Below are 23,422 nucleotides of genomic sequence, written 5' to 3'. Positions count from 1 at the left end.
TGCAGGCGGATGAAGAGAAGCCCACCTAGCAATAAAAATGTCAATTCTGATTTTATATTTTTTACTATAATTATGAATGTTGATTTAATAAAAAAAAATAACACTGTCATAGCTCTAAGTGAGGTGGTATAAGGATAAAAGAAACTAAAATTCTCATCAATCCAAATTAAATCCTATCTACATCTACAATTAGAAGTAAATAAATAATGTCCAAGATAAAAAATTTTGAAAAAAATTGGCAGTATAAGCATATTTAGAAAGTAAAAATCAGAAGAAACAGCTAAAAGGTTCTAGGAACGGGCATTGGAATGGGAAGAATGAGGCTTATGGATATACTTTTAACTTCTCAAATTTACAGTAGTATTGAATATACACACATGTTTTACTTCAATACACAAGAAAAGCTTTTCAATGACTGGAGAACAGAATGAAAGTGCTTTTATTTGCGATAGGAAGCAAGGCTCTCATTAATTTAATAGACTTGAGACGAAGATAAAAATCATTATGTGGTCAATCTTTGGCCTAAGGCAGATGTCAATTAGACTTATTTAATGTAGTCAATGTAAACAAATATACTGAATTATAAAGAAAGAGAAAAAAACAGCAGAATAAAATGCTTAAAATAGATTATTAAGATTCAATCTAAAAAGCGGGGGGTGGGGCATGTAAAATGATGGTCTTTAGGATGCATTTAATACTCTGAAAATGCGTGTATAACTCTCATTTTACACATAAGTCCATTTATTCTGTAGTACATGTCTAATTTTCCAGGCAGATTTTTAGGAATCCACTATACAGGAGTGGGGGGAAAGCATATATTAAAGTTTAAAAGCCTGTTTAAAATAACCAGATCATCCTAACTCCCCTCTTCAATGAGAGACATTTCGTTTCTTTTCCTGTTCTCAAAGACATTCCATGAAGGTATTATTTTGGCACATTTTCTTTGCATAGAGGTCCTTATGGTGACTCAGAAGGTAAAGAATCTGCCTGCAATGCAGAAGACCTGGATTTGATCCCTGGGTCAGGAAGATCCCCTGGAGATGGGAATGCAATCCACTCCAGCTGTCTTGCCTGGAGATTTCCATGGACAGAGGAGCCTGGCCAGCTGTAGTCCATAGGGTCACAAAGAGTTGGACACAACTGAGCAACTAACACTTTCACTTTCTCTTGGGTTTATACAGCAGAAGACTGTCTTTTTGATCAGGAGGCCTTGTTGTATGCTTCCCACCCAGAAGAAACTTTCTCCAAACTTTCAGACTGTCTTTTACATTTCAGATCACAACCAGCTAGTGGACTATGGGATTCCTGCAAACTCCAAATTACGTTCTAATTATTCCCTCTCCCCATGACCCTTTTAACATTGTGGGCAAACTTTTTTTTTTTTTCCTTTTCAGAAAAAGTTTAAGAGTAAATAACGGGTGCATCAAGTGTCCTGTAAGAGAAAATGTGCGTGTGATTTTACAAGCCAGTGATTTCCATCCAGCCAAGCTGTCCCTTTTAGGTTTGTCTTGACCGCGCCAGCAGGTAGTTTTCAGTTCAGTTCAGTTCGGAAGCCACTCATGGCATTCATTGTGTGGCATGAAAGCAGGCTATGTTTGGCTTGTGTTCAGGCTCTAAAAATATCCCAGCTAAGAGGTGAAATGAAGTGAAAGGTAGCAGGGAGTGAAATGGGCTGAGAGGAGACTTGGGCTTCCAGAAGATGGAAGCAGGGGGAAAAGGAAATGTGGCCAATAATTTGACAATTTTTTCTTGAGTTCTTTTGTAGCCAGTATTGCATTGGGGCAGCTTTCTAGGAGGCTCTCACAGAGAGACAGGAGTTTGTTGTCCTTCCTGCAGAGTGAGTGAGCACCTGCTGGTGCTGAATCTGCCTTTTCCTCTCCGTTGTGTCAGAAGGAACAGAGCTGAGAAGCTTTTCAAGACCTTTGGAGATCTCCAAACAGCTGCCTACAAATGTTTCTCTGTTTATCTCATGAAATGTGGAAGGTCTTTACGCCAATCTAGAGACCCAGATCATCTCTCCCAGGGCATCCCTCCTTGCTTCTGGATAAGAAATTCCTCAAGGACAAGAAAATGTAGCATAAACGTCACATAAAACGTAGCATTTGACCCCCCCAAAAAAAGCCCAACAAGCATTTTGCTCATGGTGGCCATCCAGTGTATGCGTGCTATATGAATAACTGAAGATGCCTGAGAGATGTCTTCTCCTTTGAATGGTTAAATGTGATTATTTTCCAGGATGTATGGTTTCTTTTAAGAATTAGAAAATATGATCTTTCTTGTTCATCACCAGCAAACAAACATCCAAGACGTGGTTTTTACATAGTTTTAAAACAAATGTAATAATAAATTTTCTTCCCAACTGACACTAACTAGAGAATATTTTAAGCCAAAATTAAAACCCAGAAATATTTCTGAAGTACAATAAATATCATTAGGCTAAGGCAATGGCGCCCCACTCCAATACTCTTGCCTGGAAAATCCCATGGACCGAGGAGCCTGGTAGGCTGCAGTTCACCGGGTCGCAGAGTCTGACACGACTGAGCGACTTCACTTTCATTTTTCACTTTCATTCATTGGAGAAGGAAATGGCAACCCACTCCAGTGTTCTTGCCTGGAGAATCCCAGGGACGGGGGAGCCTGGTGGGCTGCTGTCTGTGGGGTCGCACAGAGTCGGACACGACTGAAGTGACTTAGCAGCAGCAATAGCTCTCTTTTAGTCTTTTGGTTCTTTTATTGCTACAGAATGATCCTAATTTCCTAAACAAGGGTATACATAGGCTATTCTTCTTGGAATGGCAGGCCTCATCCCCTGATCCATAATGAATTCCTATTTATCCTTCAAAACCCAGCCAAGGAGTCACCTCTTTCAGGAGGCCTCCCCTGCCACTGCCTACCTTCAGACTAAATAAAGTTGTATGTTTCCTGTGATTGGAATATTTTTTGATTGTTATACACAAATCAACAAATTTTAATTTATTGTTTTCTTTATAAGATCCTATAATGGCGAGGATTATGTCAGATTTACCTCTAGTTCCCTTTGACCTAACTTGAGGACTGGCATAGCATGGGGTAGTCAGTATACATTGGTTGAATTGAATTGAATGGTAATTGAGAGTCTTTTCTTACTTGTGAATTTAACTATTTTGAAGTCTTAAAGCTATATAAAATATCTTTATATTTAGTTACATATTTAACAAATTGTCTTTATTAAAAAGATTTAAGTTACATGAAATTGGAGTGTCCTAGAATGTCCTAGACATACGACCATATGGCTTCAAAGTCACATGATCCTGGCAGCTTGGATTTATCTAATTTGACAAAATGAGGTGTTCAATGGCATTTGAAAGAAATGTTAGAAAAAAGCATGGTACAGGGCAGTGGGGCGGGGCGAGTAACTGGATGTGGGGGGACGTTGCTTCAATCAATTTCAGTTGCCAAAGGGAAGTGACTCATTTCCAAGTGATTTGTTCTGACTCTGGTATTAATTTCCTAGCACAGATCTGGTAGTTTATCTTCTAGTAATTGGTGTAATACCTTTGGGTGTTATTTGGCCCCTTTTCACATATGCACCGAACAACTCAATGTTGAAATATAAGAAAACACTTGTTACAAGTACTTGCTAATTAAAGAACTAGATTCTTCTAGTCTTTAGGTTCTCAGGGAAATTAGGAGGATGATTAGTACAGAATTACTTCAAAAGCAGTGAAAATTACAGGGGTTAAACCAATTTGGATTATGAAAGAATAGGGTATAGTGGTGGGAACTTAATCTTCCTATGCTGGAGAAATAGCACCTGCAGTATTAAAGCATTTCCTTAATTCACTTGTTCGTTTCAACAAGCTTATTTTGAGGCTCATGAAAAACACTGCAGTAGCTATGGCATATAGCAGGACTCCTGAAAAAGCGCTTGAAAGGATGTGCCAGCAGATTGAAAAGTCATTACCTTCTTTCAGAACTCAACAAATGTCATAACTTACTTTGGTCACTGAGGCATGAGATACACGAGGGGTGTTACAAGACAGTCAGCATAAAGTGTAACCTGATCCCAGATGAATTGGATTAATGCTGATATTCAATCCCTCAGTTCAGTTCAGTTCCAACTCAGCTCAGTCGTGTCCAACTCTTTGCGACCCCATGAATCGCAGCACACCAGGCCTCCCTGTCTATCACCAACTACTGGAGTTCACTCAGACTCACATCCATCAAGTCAGTGATGCCATCCAGCCATCTCATCCTCTGTCGCCCCGTTCTCCTCCTGCCCCCAATCCCTCCCAGCATCAGAGTCTTTTCCAATGAGTCAACTCTTCGCATGAGGTGGCCAAAGTACTGGAGTTTCAGCTTTAGCATCATTCCTTCCAAAGAAATCCCAGGGCTGATCTTCAGAATGGACTGGTTGGATCTCCTTGCAGTCCAAGGGACTCTCAAGAGTCTTCTCCAACACCACAGTTCAAAAGCATCAATTCTTTGGCGCTCAGCCTTCTTCACAGTCCAACTCTCACATCCATACATGACACAGGAAAAACCATAGCCTTGACTAGACGGACCTTTGTTGACAAAGTAATGTCTCTGCTTTTCAATATGCTGTCTAGGTTGGTCATAACTTTCCTTCCAAGGAGTAAGCATCTTTTAATTTCATGGCTGCAGTCACCAACTGTAGTGATTTTGGAGCCCAAAAAAATAAAGTCTGACACTGTTTCCACTGTTTCCTCATCTATTTCCCATGAAGCTATGGGACCAGATGCCATGATCTTCGTTTTCTGAATGTTGAGCTTTAAGCCAACTTTTTCACTCTCCTCTTTCACTTTCATCAAGAGGCTCTGTAGTTCCTCTTCACTTTCTGCCATACGGGTGGTGTCATCTGCATATCTGAGGTTATTGATACTTCTCCCGGCAATCTTGATTCCAGCTTGTGCTTCTTCCAGCCCAGCGTTTCTCATGATGTACTCTGCATAGAAGTTAAATAAGCAGGGTGACAATATACAGCCTTGACGTACTCCTTTTCGTATTTGGAACCAGTCTGTTGTTCCATGTCCAGTTCTAACTGTTGTTTCCTGACCTGCATATAGGTTTCTCAAGAGGCAAGTCAGGTGGTCTGGTATTCCCATCTCTTTCAGAATTTACCACTAGTTAATTAGTCAGTTTGTCCTAGGTTATGCTGTAGTAACAAACATTTCTCAAAATCTTCAGTCCAGTTCAGTTCAGTCACTCAGTCTCATCCAACTCTTTGCCGCCCCATGAATCGCAGCATGCTAGGCCTCCCTGTCCATCAACAACTCCTGGAGTTTACCCAAACTCATGTGCATCAAGTCAGTGATGCCATCCAACCATCTCATCCTCTGTCGTCCCCTTCTCCTCCTGCCCCCAATCCCTCCCAGCATCAGGGTCTTTTCCAATGAGTCAACGCATGAGGTGGCCAAAGTATTGGAGTTTCAGCTTCAGCATCACTCCTTCCAAGGAACACCCAGGACCGATCTCCTTTAGGATGGACTGGTTGGATCTCCTTGCAATCCAAGGGACTCTCAAGAGTCTTCTCCAACACCACAGTTCAAAAATCTTAGGGGTTCACAAATACAACATTTTACTTCTCACTCTTATTACACGTAAGCTGTGATTAGTTGTGGCGGTGCTCTGTGTATCTCCTTTATTCTGGGATCTAGGCTGAAGGAGCAGCCCCCACCTGGATACCGCAGTACCTTTCCCAAGGCAGAGGAGAAAAAACAGCAATGGAAGAGTTATGAGATGGCTCTTAAAACTTTACTCAGTCACAGCATACATCACTTCCCTTGAGAGCACATTTGGCCAAAGAATGTCACAAACCAAGCCTGGGTCAGTGGTTTGGGAAAGTGTCATCTCACAGGGAGGTTGGTTCAGTGACTAACTGGAAATGTATGATAGCAATCCTCAACAGTATTTGATTGTATTCCTCCCCTACTGAGATATTTTGGAATGAAGTAGGAGTGAGAATCTGAGAGCTTTGGATGACAGCTACAAGGCTTCATGTCTGACAGCAAAGTTCCACATGGACATAAAACAAAGAGACAGCAGTAACAACGACAAAGCCCCAGGAATGCCTGACTCTAGGAAACAGGGCTTTTACATCCCCCTCTTAAGAAACGTTCAGTTGAACTCGACAGAAGCTAACAGAGGAGGAAGAATGGGTTGGATCCCTTTGCTCCTGTCTTTATTTACAGCAAAGGACAGAAGACTTTGTCACCTTGGAAACCACCAACAAAGGCAGTGTGTAAAGCTATAAGAAATCCCTGTCGGCTCTCTCAGAGGTGGCTGGGGCTAAGTGGTGGGGTGGGGTATTCTGCTACTCAACTGCCCTGAGTCTTGGGTATTGCATAGTCAGGCAGGTAACCCCAGCTGGAAGGAAAAGCTGTTTGGCCTTTGATGGCCAGAGCTGACTACACATGTGCCTCCTTGTCTTCTGTATTCCAAGATATCAGTGCTGACAGGAGAGTGCAGCCGTAGCGTCTGAACCTGTGACCTACTCTAGGGACAGTTCAGTCTCTCTGCTCTACAGCTATTCTTCACAAGTCTTGTTGCAGTCAATGATTTTCCAGCCTGTGCCACTTTTACTCTGAAGAAGCCATAATAACCTGGGAAATTTTGCCAGGATTCTCAAAGGTTATATATGTGTTCCTGCTTGCATATGTATAATTACTAACTTTCTCTTCTCTTTTTATGCTAAATTGTGTTAATACTGCATTAGTAAAATTCTTCAAGAAGCTGGAAGTGCTTTTGTCATAACCCAGAGGGAGATGTTAACTTTTTTTTTATTGAAGAACACAGTTGGTTTCTGCTTTTACTTCCATAGTCACACACTAATTGAATTTTAAAAATTATTATCATTATCAACAGCATTTACTAGAGCGTCTTCTATGTGACTGTTCGACTTCTTCAAACATCTGATTGTCTTGAATGTAGAGCTTTGTGTTTTTTTTTGAATTAATTTGTTTATTTTAATTGAAAGATAATTACTTTACAACATTGTGGTGGTTTTTTGCCATACATCGACCTGAATCAGCCACATGTGTCCCCCAGTCCTGAACACCCCACCAACCTCCCTCCCCACCCCATCCCTCTACGTTGTCCCAGAGCACCGGCTTTGAGGGCCCTGCTTCATGCATCGAACTTGCACTGGTCATCTATTTTACGTATGGTAATATATATGCTTCATGTTATTCTCTCAAATCATCCCACCCCCACCTTCTCCTACATAGTCCAAAAGTCTATTCTTTACATCTGTGTCTCTTTTGCTGCCTTGCATATAAGATTGCCATTACTTTCTAAATTCCATATGTATGCATTAATATACTGTATTGGTGTTTCTCTTTCTGACTTACTTCAGTCTGTATAAGAGGCTCCAGTTTCTTCTACCTCATTAGAACTGACTCAAATGCGTTTTTTTTTATAGCTGAGATATATTCCGTTGTGTATATGTACCACATCTTCCTTATCCATTCATCTGTCAGTGGACATCTAGGTTGCTTCCATATCCTAGCTATTGTAAACAGTGCTACATGAACGTGGAGATGTTAAATTAATTAAAAGATTGGTCACACTTATTGCTGTGCCAGCTTGGAGACTTCGCTTGATTTCCAATGTCATATTGATGCTATTGGCACTATCAAGAGGTCCTTGGCCCTTGAAATAGAATTTTGAGCTCCTAGACTTTCCAGATATTATCAGTTAGGTAACAGCACACAGCTGACAACAGTTCAGTATGTCTGTAGCCTCCCCTGTGTAGTATGTACCCTCCACAGTATTTGCATACTTGAGGCCATTCCTTGACTATTCACAAGTGACATCATTTTTTTTTTTTTTTGTATTTTGCTAGAGAAAGCATCTAGATTAAACATTATTGAGCTCAAAACTATATATTGTCTTCACATACAGTATGGTTTAATTGCAATGACAACAGATTGAGGGGAACCTGAACTTTGGTTTCAGCTTTACCACTTATTCGGGCTTCCCTGGTGGCTCAGATGGTAAAGAATCTGCCTGCAATGAAGGAGACCTGGGTACGATCCCTGGGTTGGGAAGACCCCCTGGAGGAGGGCATGGCAACACACTCCAGTATTCTTGCTTGAAAAATCCCCCATGGACAGAGGTGCCTGGCAGGCTACATACAGTCCATGGGGTCGCAAAGAGTCGGACACAACTGAGAGACTAAGCACAGCACTACCATTTATTATGTGACCATAAAGAAGTCACTTAATCCTGTGTAAAAACAGTGGACTAGAACAGACAAGAGACAGCAAACATATGCCTAATGTGCCTTTAACAATTTAACAAGGCTACTCAATGGTGGCCCTGATTCCCACAGATCCTGGAATGATCCTCAGGATCCTTTCCAACACAGAATTCAAGGCAGATACTACCAGTCATTAGGACTGACACAAGCTGAAATCGTTGTGAAAGTCTAGGTCCAGACAATCTACAATATGTGGAGACAACATGTGAAAGTGTTGTAAGAATGGGGACCCCTTCCAGGCCCTGAGAGTGGGTTCTTGTCTTGTCTAACACTCAGAAATAAATGTCTGAGGAGGCACACATGCTGATAAAGCAAGAGACTTTATTCAGAAGGGGTAAGGGAACCCACGGAGAACTGCTCTGCTTCATGGCTCACAGTCTCCAGTTTTATGGTGATAGGATTCATTTCTGGTTGTCTTTGGCCAATCATTCTGACTCAGCGTCCTTCCTGGTGGTGCATGCATTGCTCAACCAAGACGGATGCCAGTGAGAAGGATTCTGGGAGGTGGTAGGACACCTGCTTCTCCTTTTGACCTTTCCTGAACTCTTTAGGTTAGTGGTGGTTTGTTAGTTCCATGTTCCTTACTAGTACCTCATGTAGTAAAATAACCCACTCAAATGGTTACTGTGGTGGCTGGCCAGGGTGGGAGGTTTCAGTGTATTTCCCCAAACAGAAGTGCTTTGTAAACTCTTCTATGTTGTACAAATTTAAGGTGCTATTATTGTTATCACTGTTCATTACTTTTGTTACAGAAAATTTGTGAAGATTTTGTTCAGGATATAGGAGGTGCTGACAAGTTTGTATGTTGCCAACAAGGCCTATAGCTATTGTTCTAATGATGTACACCAAATGCTCTTGGCATTTTTAAAGTGAGAGTAGACAATGAAAGCGGTTTCAAAATGCAGAGCAAGGATCACCTTGGACTGCCTGGGGAACTACTGGGGAGACATACTGACTTGGGTTTGCAGACTGGCTTCATCATTTAAGGTGTAAATACTGGTTTTGCCATTCAACATCTCTGAGCCTCAGTTTCCTCATCTACGATGTGGGCTCCATCAATCTCCTCTCAAGGTTGTGGAAAATTTAAATGAGTTTAACACGTATGAAATAAAAAGTAAAAACCATGATTCATAAGTTGTACTCTGTAAATGTTAGTTCCTAAGGGTGGAAAACTGGTTTATAATGAGTACTTTGGGACTTTTGACTCACTTTCTATTTTAGCAAAAGTTTTGTAATCTTTAAGAGTCAGAAAACATTTTCAGTCAGAAACATTATTATTTTAGGGCAAGATGTACTCCCTTGGATCACCATCTTCCTTTGAAACAAAGGTAAGAGCTGGAATATAAGCCCTCCCTCTTTAAGATTTTCCTCCTTTACCAATAAGATGTTACAATTTCTTTTTTACATAAAACAATTAGAAATGTTAGAGGAATTATAACTCAATAGCTACTAATGCTTTGTGGATGACATTCAATAAGGGGAAAATGTGATGACTCAAAATAACATACTTCTAACTCTGTGCTAAGATTTGAAGCATGCTTGATGATGTACATGAGAATAATGCAAAGCCCTCTGGGAATGTATATGTGACACTTTTCAGAATGATCTGTGTCAGAGTTCCAAGCACCCCATATAGAAGGCTTCTAATGCTCAAAATCCAGGTAAGTCTCCTATTTCCACCAGAAAGATTAGATTTCTTTTGAAACTGTAACCTAAGCACCTTTCTTTTGCCTCCACCACTATGCCTCTTCCTTCCACCTGACGCTTTGCCAAGTTCATTGTCAGGACATATTCCCCCTCCTATTTGGAGTGCAAAGACATTTAATTATCCTAGAAGGAAAATCTGAGAGTACAAGCTGTACACAGCAGGTTAAGATTGTTAATATATAACTTAGCTAAAAATCTGTTTATTTAGAGTAGCTTGTTTCACAATTCTTGCTTTTGTGGTAGCCCATTTTGGGAGCAAAACTTATCTTCTCCAAAAGCAATGGTCTGCTGTAGATCAACACTGATGAAGAGTCTTAAGGTCCAGAAGTATCTGTTCAATTTGTGGGGTTTCCTAAGGATTAAGGGAAAACATTCTTGAGCATTTTGTTGAGTACATTTTAAAAAATGCCTCTAAATGGATATAATCAATCCCTGAATTCTAAGCCTGTGGTAAGCAATCTTTTTGTGGAAGAACCAATGTAAGTGAAAATGAAAGTCACTGTAGTGTCTGATTCTGCAACACCATACAGTCCATAGAATTCTGCAGGTCAGAATACTGGAGTGGGTAGCCGTTCCCTTCTCCAGGGGAAGAACCATTATAAAAACATAAAAAGTTTACAGCCCCCACTTCTTATTTTTTCTACATGAAAATGTCTTTTTTCCTCTTTCCTCAAAAAAATGGTATAAACTCAGAAAAAATTAGGACCGCTTTGTAGTCAATAACTATGAATATCTAGACCCATTAAAGAAGCAGCCAAGTAGGGATCTTTTTCAGTCTTTTTATTAAATTAAATAAAAGTGCAAGGCATGCGGCTTTAAGTTAGAAAGAGCTCATCACTTTTCTAAGGGTATATAGTTTTTTCTTTTAATGTTGTCTCTTCTAAATTATTATGGTGGGCCAATAACATGATTGTATACCTGAGAGTCATAGGAGAATCACTTTTAAAATGATTGCAACTGAATTCAATATGAAGACTAGTTTAAAAATATATTTAAATGTGTGTGTATATACATACACACATATACATATATATGCATATACACACTAATGTAAACACATTGATCTATATGTATGTGTTGTGTAAATATGTATATAAGAAGCTTACCTCTGAAAGTTGGGATAATTCTAAAATAATTTTTATACATAGGGAAATAGTCATTTCCAATTAGTCCCTTCTACTTAGACTTATGGAAGCAGGAGTGGTAAAAGAAAAACAGAAACTTTAAATCCTCGCTACTCTTTGTTGCTAAAATGTGAGACACAGAATAGATGGCTTTTGTTTTATCAGAGCTTGTAAGTGTATCTTTGGATGTGCAAAGGTGGGTCAGAGATATGCAGAGTGTACGGAGTGTAGCTATTCAAAATACATGATAAAGAAAGCGAGTAGGCAAAGGGGTTCAGTTCCCCCATGGGGTCCATGAATTGTTTACATTGTGAAGAAGAGAAGAAGAGACATAACAGTGGAATAAAAGTGAGATCCAGAGATCAAGTGTCAGAAGAGACCATGAGAACAGAAGGTCCCAGGAATCTGTAATACTGTATTGAGGGAAGCAGGACAACAGGCGTTGCAGTTAGCACCAACTGTGAGTTAGGAGCATTAAGGCAATTGCACTTCAATCTCAAGGGAATACATACCCATTTATATGAGTCTCATGAATCAAGTCTGGAGAACATGTACCAAGCTATTCATGGTCATAACAACAACTCATTCCTAGAGATTTTAATTTGTTAGGCTTGGAATGGGGGCCCCAAATGTGTTTATTTAAAAGGTTATTCAGGAAAAGTACCAAGCATTGATGAGAGAAATAAAAGACCTAAATATATATTGGTATATAATATTTTCACTAACTGAAATGTTGAGTTTTATGAAGATGTCTCTCAAAGTTATTGAGAGATCTGATGTAACCTCAGTCAAAATCCTGACACATTTTTTTCAGGAGGTCAATGGTCTGGTGCTTAAATTTATATGAAAATGCAAAGGACCAAGAACAGCCAAGCTAATCTTAATGAAAAAGAAGATAGAGGACCTTTATGCTGTCAAATACCATGATATTAATATTAACAATATCACAGAGACATAAATAGAGAAATGGAACACAATAAGGTGTTCAGAAACAAAGCCACACAACTGATTTACGACATGTGGCTTACAACAAAGGTATCACCGCAAAACAATGGAAAAAGTGGGTTTTTTCCATACATAGTGCTGGGTTGATCGGTATGTATCCATAGGGGATTAAAGGAAGGTTGACTTCTGCCTTATACCACACACAAAAAGTCCATTCTAGATTGAAGATTGACTTAAATGTGAAAGATAAAACAATAAACTTTCTGGAAGGTAACATTGGAAAATACAGTTGTGACCTGACAGGATCCCTCCCTGCCTCAAAACAATACGAACCACCCAGCCTAGGGTAACCAAGCATTCTGGCTTGTCTTGGACTTCTCCTGTTTTAGCATTGACATCCCATGTCCTGGCAAACCCCTTAGTTCCAGCCAAACTGGGATGGTTGGTCACTCATAAGGAAAGAAAAAGATTGACAAAGTGGACTATGTCAAAACTTACAACTTCTTCTCTTCATCAAAGATATCACTGAGAGAGTGAAAAGGCAAATACAAGGATGGAAGGAGATTATTTACACTACATCTAGCCAACAAAAAAGTTCATATATAATGCCCGCCCTACAGATCAATAAGAGAGGTTTCCCAGGTGACTCAGGGGTCAAGAATCCACCTGCCATAAAAACGAGTAGACCACATGAGGATCTCTAACTTTTATCTAGCTTGTGTCCCTTTTTCTATTTCACATTCAGTGCTCTCATTTCATTTAGCTATGTTTTCCAGTATCTCTCTTTTTTGTTGTTCTTTCTCAAGCCTTTCTCAAGCATAGCAGAAAAGCTTGTGTATACCTATATATAAGTAGTATGTGTGACATAATAGACATATTTTAGAAAACTTACAAATTTTTGCCTAGCTAAAACATTTATAACATTTTGAGTCTACTTGTCTGACTTAGAAGAATGCTAGATTTTTAATTTATATCACTCAAAAATTGATGTATTTCCAGGAATTTTGGTATCCAGTATTACTGCTTAAAGCCTAGAAAGTTTATTATCCTAATGATTTTAAAATTTTTGAATGAGGCTTGAATCTGCTAATCCAATTCTGAGAATATAAAGAAATACTATGTTGTAAAAAAAAAAACAGGAAATTAACATGTGATACAGTTATTATTAAAGTACCTTATTCAAGATTTCACACTGCGTTTAGTTGCATTGAGTAGCTTCAGCTGCATGCAAAAAATTCTGATAAATTCTCTTTTCATTTTTATTCTATTACAAATATTCTCTAATTTCCCTTGTTAGGTTTCTTAGATACACCCATCATTTAAAAGTGGACATTCAATTTCCAAAACGTAGGCTTTTACAGTATCTTTGATATTAATTTATTATTTAAATGCTTTCTTCTCTGCAGTTACCTTCTGTGCTTTTTTAGTCTTTGTTGAGCCTTTCAATGGCCAAGTGAAAAATCTCTCTTGGTAAATGTCACATTGCACTTGAAAATATGTGGGTTATTTTCAAATATCTTTTGATATGGATTTCTAACTTAATTCCACAGAGATAAGAGAACAGACTCTGTATGATTTCAATACCTTTAGACCATGAAATTTTTACACCTTGTTTTATGTCCCTGGATATGTTCCAGTTTCTCCTAGTTTAGAGTCTATGTGTACTTGAATAGAATTTGTATCCTACTGTTGTGTGAAAATTGTCACATATGGTCAGATTTTACCAAAGCATAAATCTTAATTACGTTAAATTGGTTCATGGTGCTTTTCAGGTCTACTATATCCTTCTACTTTTCTATATATATCCATTCTATTAATTTTTGAGAGTTTGATATTGAAACTCCACCTAAAAAAATCTTAATTTATCCACTTAAAAAATAATTGTAATATATAGGGGAACTATATGTAACTTCATTCTGTATTTTCCAAGTCTCCTGTAAATGTATTATTATACTTTCATAATTTAAAATGTTTTTAATATTTTTAAAATTAAAGAATCTGCCTGGCAATGCAGGAGATGCAGGGGAAGCGGGTTTGATCCCTGGGTCAAGCAGATCCGCTGGAGGTGGAAATGGCAACCCACGACAGAATTCTTGCCTGGAAAATTCCATGGACAGAGGAGCCTAGCAGGCTGCAGCCCATGTGGTGGCAAAGAGTCAGACACAGCTGAGCAATTGAGCCCACATGCACAGATCAATAAGACAAAATAACAGTAAAATGAGCATATCTTGAAAAAGCACTTCTCAGAATAACCAACAAAGAGATTGAAAGTTACTCAAATATTTAAGTCCTGAGTTACATGGTTATGATTAATACATGCTCTACAGGAGATCAAACATGGGTCTGTCAGACTATAAGGAGGATCCAGATAGAATCAGGATATTAATACTAATACATGCTTCTCCTTTTACATATTACACATCATGAGGAGTTTCCAAAGAGTTAACAATGGTGTCATTTTACACTAATTCAACTTATCTCTAATCAGTATAAATAATTATGCAAAAGTTACTTAGAAAACTATCTAGAGTTTATGTCATGATGCAAGTTTTGTTCTTCTCAATTAATCTGTCTGGCTGTCTTCATCAAGTCCTGATACAAAAGAAGTCAACATGAGGGTTTTTAGAGAAAGATTCCTGCATAGGATGGATTCTCCAAACATAGAGTCAGTATTTCCATGCCCAGTGAGCACATGGGGAGTGAGTTCCCGTCACCAAATCATGTCCAAGTTCTGCATTCCTGAGTTGCATGTACTCCTGAACTAGTTTGGAGTCCTGTTGGGTGGAGATAAAATGTGGACTGCCAGCAATGGTGGAAAGGTTGGCGCCCAAGGGTGTGCTCTTTTTAAAAATGTAACTATTTTTTAATAGTGGTTTAAAATATTTCCGTGAAATGATGAATAGTGAAACAGTGAAGAATGAATTGAGAATCCAATTGGCGAATGAAATATCAATGGGGGAGGAGGTCAGATTTTACCAAAGCACAGCCCTCAGCCTGAGGAGGCTACTATGTGGCTTGAACAAATACGGCAGCTCCCAGAAAAGGGGAAAGCAGGGATGGGAACTGCATTTTTGAATAAGATTTGGCTTCAGGGAAAGTTTTTATGATTTTTAAAAAATATTGTTTCATTTAATGCCCTTTAAAAAAACAGAATTAAAAATTTTCAAACGGAATCCCAAAGCCAGCTTCCACAGTGTGTCTGTCAAACCCATCAGCTGGCAGTCCCAGGAACCTGTGTTCATTACTATGAGTGTTGGGGAGAAGCTTTCGAGGACGTTTAGGGTAGATACTGTGCTAGAGAAGAGAGGGGAAAGTGAATTAAGAATGGTGCCTGTTCCCCAGCCAGGGCTCAAGAGAGAGAAGGAATAATTCAAGCTGAAAGAGCAGTTTTCTTAAGTCATTCAGTAGGACTTGGAGCACGAGCAGGGACGCTTCTGGGCTGGTTGACAGATTTCAAGACAACGGTACAATGCACACTAGCAATCAAGATCACAGGGGGTCCAGAAGCTGTTTGGTGTGCCCAGAGGCTTGGGGCTGTGACAGCCCTGGGCAGCTGCCTGCTCCTCACTAGCAAGAATGGCAGGGGGACTCGGCACAGAGAGGAACACGAAAGGCCAACTTCGAATAGCACGTGCTGTCTCACAGTAATGGGAATTGGTGATGTGAATAGGAACTTCGGGGTTATTGTGCATAATTTAACTTCCTTTATGCCCATAGGACAGTAGGGTCCTGAGGCACCTGAAGTTATATATCAACACGGTTTATGTAGTTTTCTTTAAACAAATGAAAGAGGATTCAATTATAATATATAATAAGATGCTCATTTATTTCACTTGTTAGGGAACATGATATTCCAAGTGAGCCAATTTTTTTCCAAATGATTGACACAGCTCTTTAAGATTTGTAACATTTTAATCTTTCTGATGGAAAGCCTGCCAAAATATACTGTACACTTTGCTACTCTCTGAAGCAGAAACAAAGAATAATTTAACCATTTCTTGGTATCTCTGGGTCATGATGAACATTGATGACATTTTGCACATAGTATTTTAAGGTCTTGGGGCTTCCCAGGTAGCACAGTATAAAGAATTCACCTGACAATGCAGGAGATGTAAGAGACTCAAGTTCAATCCCTGGGTTGAGAAGAACCCCTGGAGTAGGAAATGGCAACCCACTCCAGTATTCTTGCCTGGAAAATTCCATGGGCAGAGGAAGCTGGCGGGCCCAGCTCATAGGGTCTCAAAGAGCTGGACAAAACTGAGCACACACACACAGGATAAGGTCCTGAGCTATGCAGGGCCATACTTCCCTAAAATACATCGCACCTGGACTGCCATGTTTTCTGAACTCTTGTATCCACTTTTGGTAGTCTTTTTCTCTTCCACTGTTATTAGGCTGTCAACAGACACTTGCTGCTTTTCTCAGGGAGACAGTTTCTAAGAATCTTCTTTACCCCTATCATTTTAATTTGATATTTAGTCTGCTTTGGATCTAGAAGTTACATGACTCTTATAAAAACTAAAAAAGCATAAAAAATTGGGTTCTCATTTCTGACAGAGGGTCAGAAAGGTTTGCCTATGAATGAAGTGCAAGTCTTTAAGAAATTAATTTATTTGAGGCATTTTAGATGAACCTTGGGTCTTGGCTGTATTCCTCCAAATTGAAGTTACTGGATGAAGGACTTCAGAGAACTGGGTTTTAGTGAACATGTAATTGACATCCTGAGGAGAGGGGAAGAGTTGATTTTAGACCTCCATCTCACCCTGATCAACATTACCCTATTTATTTTATGGAAACTGTAGTTAATATTCTGAATTAATTAGCTTGTACAATCAGTTTCAAAAGCATAATGCAGTAGTGTATAAAATATAATAATGCATAAAACTTGTTATGGAAATTTAAAATTTTAAGACCTAGATGAAATTCAAACATGAATTTTGCATGAAGAAATGAAACAAAACAATTTTGCTTGAGTAATTTGCTTTATTACAAGGGAGAACATTCACAGCTTCATTTAAATACTGTACCATTCATCATATGCACAGCTTCCTAGTAAACTAATTTTAGATTGACTCAGACTCAATAAATATCAAAAGGCTATATCATTGTCCCACCTCTGCTTATTTTCCTTTTGAGGATCAAAAGGCTTCATAAAAACAGATTTCCTAAAATAAGCATTATCATATACAGAGAAGACTGGAAATCATAGATGATGTGAGCAACTTCCCTTGATTATGACAGGAAGTCTACATATGTATCTTTGTAGTGAATAAACATCTTCAATTCCTAGTACCATATCATCCAATTCCAGGAAAACATTATCATAATATGAAATAGATTAGAAAGTAAATAGCAATCAGAACTATCTGGCAAAGAGAAACACTAGGTTTTCTCTCCTGAGCTGGGGCAGCCTGGCTTAGTGAGAAAAGCAGATATAAGGTGGTCCTGGGTTCAACTCTAAGTGCCTGCGTCACTCTGAGCAAGTTACTAAACCTTTCTGAACCTCAACTCCTTTTTTTCCTTTGGTTGTCATGGGAATTTCTATGTATGTACATATGTATGTTTTCTGTGAGTGTTCATATTTATACATATACTTTTCCCAAATGAGTAAACCTTGGTTCCTCTGAACATGTAATGAAAATATTGCTTCGTTCTCAAGGGTGGCATCCTAGTTAAATGAGACAATGTATTTTTAGCACTTTTCTCCATCCCAGGAGCCCTCTATTTATTTAGAAACTGTAGGCCTATACCGATAGGGTGCTGGTCCTTACCTGCAGCCCCAGGCCCCTTCTTGTATGTCTTTATAGGGCCCTTCCAACTCCCAGCCGGGAAGCCAGTGGTTGTTCAAGAGTCCCCCTTTCCCTCCTACCACTGGCTTCTACACGTGTCTGAGTTGTCAGATGCATCTACTCTGAGATCCCCTGATTTATGTGGATTTCACACTGTATACTAACCCACACTGGTGAATGCCCAATAACCTAAAGTTCTCTTGAGGAAAGGAATTGTACTTTTATCTCTGGCAGGATATCCACGGATCTGAAGTGAAACAAAAGAGAAGCACAATAGCTCAATAAATCCCAGTTTGTTCTCTCCCTATTCCTGGCTATGACCAAGATGCTGACTTGTGTGGCTTGCATGCTGCTGGCTCTTATCTTGTCAACTCATGGAGGACTAGTCCCCTTGAGTGGTGGGACCTGGTGGGTGTGTTCCATGATCTTCCCACCACCTGCAACAACAGGGGCCATGGAGAGAGTACTGCAACCCTTATTTTCCAGAGGAGACCCTAAAGTAAAAGGCATTCCTTTTACTGCCATGAGGTTAAACAGTGAGTGAGAATGAGAATGGGATTGATCTCAGATCTGGCTGATGCCAGAAGTCACCTAAGGATTACATTCTATTCCCTTCTCAAATACATCTGATCAGTTACCGGAGGGAGCCCCCATCTTATGCCCTTTTGTCTATAAGCTTCCCTCTCTAGACACTGCTATTGCATTTGATTGGTGCTGCTGGTCCCGTTTCCAAAGCACTGAGGTCCGTGACTTGCCAAACGGGGCAGAGATCTCTCTTTCTTTTGTGCATTAAACTCTATCAGAGGAGTATTAAATCTCCTTATACCTCAGTGTCCGATAAAAAGTTTCATGAGATGGCCTTTACAGACAGGGTTGAAACTCATTAGGTTAGGCATAGCTGGCATCTATTCTGATGGGCTGGTTGCCTGTTCTGTTCCATCCATGCTTGCACCATACCAAGTGTTTAATATTTTGACTATCACTTCTACTTCCAGAGCTATTGAAAGTAAAAGTGTTAGTCACTCAAGTCATGTCTGTCTCTGTGTGACGCCATAGACTGCAGCTTGCCAGGCTCCTCTGTCCATGGAATCCTTCAGGTAAAAGTACTGGAGTGAATTGCCATTTCCTTCTCCATGGAATCTTCCTGACCCGGGTCTCCTGCATTGCAGGCAGATTCTTTAGCATCTGAGTCACTAGGGAAGCACATTGAGATATAGATCCAGTTTTAAAAAGTGGATAAATTGCTTTAATATAAGCTAAATGTAATTTTAAATAAATTAACACATAATTTTAATTTTATTTAATATTAACAATTTGAAATATTATATATATTAATAGACACATGTTTTGGTTTTTTAATATATACATTTATATGCATACATATGTGTGTATTTGTTTTGAAGTCTCTTTCTTTGGCTGTTTAATGGTTTTGTAGTTAACACCACACCACCTCCTAAAATTTTGGTCCATAACTAAACGTACTGATGGTGCTTAGAGCCTCCTGCAACACTAGAACAATCCAGGGAGCAATTCTACTTACTTCTGGGCAGCAAGGCTGTGCCTTGGTCTTCCTAGTTGACTAACTTCTCAACTTCCTATAAAGCTGTAGTTCCAGGCAGCAGTCAAGCAGCACTTTTACTCAGCTTCCATCTATAAAGGTGTGTGAGTATAAAATAGAGTATAAAAAGGAGTATAAAATGCCATAGGTAGAAGGTTGTGCGTAACATGAAGTGTTTGTAAATAGCTTGTGTTCGGCAAGAGAGGAAAGGGTGAGTAAACCACAGTTTGTGCACACAATGAAGTACACACAGCCACAAAAATGGGAAGTAAAATCTCCAAATACTGATACGACACAATTTTCTGGATACATACATATATGAAAAAAGCAAGGTACGGAATAGTACACGTGGTATCTGTATTTTGTATAAGAAAGAGAGGGAAATAAGGATTTATGTGGTTGTAAGAAGAGATTTAGAGGGATAAGCAACAAATAAACATGATTTCCTAAAGAGGAGAGGAAGTAGGAAATGGTGTAAACATAAGAACTCCTTGTATTATATCATAAAATGCTTAGTTTTGATTTTTTATTTATGTAAAATCTATCTACATAAAATGACTTAGATTTATGAAAGATAAAATTGTAACCAAACACCACCAATTACAAACAGTGTGTGTGTGGTGCTGGGGGGAGGGCAAAGATACTTCAAGCCATGGACCTAGTTCTAGTTCTTTCTGTTTGTGGTGCTAAAATCCCAGCACCACTGCCTTCCTCCCGGCTTGCAGCCCAACAGGCCCACAGCGGCAGACCCACTTATGTGCTATTCCTCATTCAGGGAAAGAGTAACTGCTTTGGGGCCCGTTCCTTTTTGGTTCTCTTTCCTTTTGTTTGAATCCTTATTGTTGAAAACTCCTTTAAAACCTTTATTTTCCTTCCTTAGAAACTCTAGCATACTCAGGATAATTAAATATTTCTTGGATGATTAAACATTAGAACGAAGTTTCTAAACCTTTGTTTTCTATACACAGTATCATATTTCGTTGATTTAATATGTCATTGCTTGTAAAATGCACTATAATTTAATATACCATTAAGAAGTGCTGCCAATTAAAATATGACACATTTTCTTATATACTTTGTAAGATGCATCTTGATTTAAAAGATCTTAAAATGTGAAAAACAATGTGCATCTTGGAGTAGATAAGATATAGAGTTATAGATGTAGACTTGGGTGTTGAAAAACTGAATTAAATGTGTACTCCCGAAGGCGTTCCAAGAAACTAAAGGAAATATTTGCCTAGAGTAATGCCGAGTGCATGGTAGGTACTTGATGAATGCTTGTGAGAGAATAAAGTCTTCTTAGCTGCATTGGATGGCCACTAAAATATAAGAGGAAGTATGTAAAAATTGTTTTTTTTTAATTGCTAACTATAGACTATATCTAGGCTTGTGCTATAGCATAAAGCATAAAAAGAGAACAAAAAATAATGAGGACAATATAGTCCAGCCCTTGAATATTTTATACTCTGATGAAAGAAAGAAATATAACAAACAAAGTTTGACGTTAGAGCGAGGTCAGGACTGGAGGGATCCAGCAAGGAAAACCAAGGTGTGTTTAGAGAGATAAGAGGAAACAATGGAAAGCAAATTTGTCATTGAAGCTAGATTTAGACGGATGGCTTTAAGAAGGAAGGAACCATCACTGTTACCCAACTGCTGAGAGATGGAACAAGATGAAAACTGGAAGTGTTACCAAATTTGGCAGTTGGGAGGTCATCAGTAACTTCTAATAAAGTAATTTCAGGAAAATGATTGGAGCAGATATCAGACTATATAATAAGTAGAGGAGTAAATGCAAGAGTTTATTTAGAAATAGCTTATGAGGAAGGATAGGAAGAGACAGGGAAAAAATAGAAAGGGCAGAAATGGAATCAATGAATGCAGGAGGGGAAATAGAGAGAGAAACATGGAAACAAAGCAAGAGCCTGGATGTCTAGATGCAGTAGAAGGCACCCTTGGGGAGGCAGAGGGCAGCCGAGGCACAGAGCAGATCTGATGTCCTAGAGACGGTATGGAATCAGGCAGTCTTTCATTCAACTCCTAGTTCCTTACTGTATGAACCTGGGCAAGTTACTTCACCTTGGCCCTTCAGATACCAAGACAAAATCCTCAGAAAGGAAACAGACATGCCAAAAACACTCTTAACAGTAAATACGGTACATTCCTTGGTTGTTTCCCTCCTTATAATTTTAATGTAGGCTGATGACACAAATCCAAGCATAATTCTAGGAAAGAATCTTACAAGGGAACAAAATGACTGTTTTTAAGTGCATTGCTCTCTGACAGTTTGGCTTTTAAGAATACCTAGAGATGGAATTAGAAGTGGATTTCACTCTGAATGCCAAGACTAATGAAATACCAATGACTGCCTGAGGCAAAGGTTGGAAAAAACAGTCAAGGCTTGGCTTAAGAAGGGATTAAAGAAGGTGTCTAGGGGCTTGGAATAGACAGTACAAGAGTTCAGTTCAGTTCAGTCACTCAGTCGTGTCCGACTCTTTGCGACCCCATGGACTGCAGCATGCCAAGCCTCCCTGTCTGTTACCAAGTCCCGGAGTTTACTCAAACTCATGTCCACTGAGTCAATGATGTCATCCAACCATCTCATCCTTGGTCATCCCCTTCTCCTCCTGCCTTCAATCTTTCTCAGCATGAGGGTCTTTTCCAATGAGTCAATTCTTCACATCAGGTGGTCAAAGTACTGGAGTTTCAGCTTCAACATCAGTCCTTCCAATGAATATTCAGGACTGATTTCCTTTAGGATGGACTGGTTGGATCTCCTTGTAGTCCAAGGGACTCTCAAGAGTCTTCTCTAACACCACAGTTCAAAGGCATCAATTCTTAGGTGCTCAGCTTTCTTTATAGTCCAACTCTCACATCCATACATGACTACTGGAAAAACCATAGCTTTGACTAGATGGACCTTTGTTGGCAAAGTTTCATGTCTCTGCCTTTCAAAAAGCTGTCTAGGTTGGTCATAACTTTTCTTCCAAGGAGCAAGTGTCTTTTAATTTCATGGCTGCAGTCAACATTTGCAGTGATTTTGGAGCCCAAGAAAATAAAGTCTGTCACTGTCTCCATTGTTTCCCCATCTATTTGCCATGAAGTGATGGGACCAGATGCCATGATCTTAGTTTTCCGAATGTTGAGTTTTAAGCCAACTTTTTCACTCTCCTCTTTCATTTTCACCAAGAGGCTCTTTAGTTCTTTGCTTTCTGCCATAAGTGTGGTGTCATCTGCATATCTGAGGTTATTGATATTTCTCCCAGCAATCTTGATTCTAGCTTGTGTTTCATCCAGTCCAGCATTGCACATGATGTACTCTGTATATAAGTTAAATAAGCAGGGTGACAATATACAGCCTTGACATACTCCTTTTCCTATTTGGAACCAGTCTGTTGTTCCATGTCCATTTCTAACTGCTGTTTCTTACCCTGCATACAGATTTCTCAGGAGTCAGGTCACGTGGTCTGGTATTCTCATCTCTTGAAGAATTTTCCAGTTTGTTGTGATCCACACAGTCAAAGGCTTTGGCGTACTCAATAAAGCAGAAGTAGATTTTTTTTGGTGCTTTTTCAATGATCCAGTGGATGTTGGCAATTTGATCTCTGGTTCCTCTGCCTTTTCTAAATCCAGCTTGAACATCTGGAAGTTCACGGTTCATGTACTGTTGAAGTCTGGCTTGGAGAATTTTTTAAATTTAAATTTATTTAAATTAGAGGCTAATTACTTTACAATATTGTATTGGTTTTGCCATACATCAACATGAATCTGCCATGGGTGACATGTGTTCCCAATCCTGAGCCCCACTCCCACCTCCCTCCCCATACCATCCCTCATAAGAAACGAATTGCCAGTCCAGGTTTGATGCAGGATACAGGATGCTTGGGGCTGGCTTGGAGAATTTTAAGCATTACTTTGCTAGGGTGTGAGATGAGTGCAATTGTGCGGTAGTTTGAGCATTCTTTGGCATTGCCTTTCTTTGAGATTGGAATGAAAACTGACCTTTTCCAGTCCTGTGGCCACTGCTGAGTTTTCCAAA

The sequence above is a fragment of the Bos javanicus genome, chromosome 3, assembly GCF_032452875.1.
Source record: "Bos javanicus breed banteng chromosome 3, ARS-OSU_banteng_1.0, whole genome shotgun sequence".
Lineage (NCBI taxonomy): Eukaryota > Metazoa > Chordata > Mammalia > Artiodactyla > Bovidae > Bos > Bos javanicus.
Note: the sequence above shows the minus strand (reverse complement) of the source record.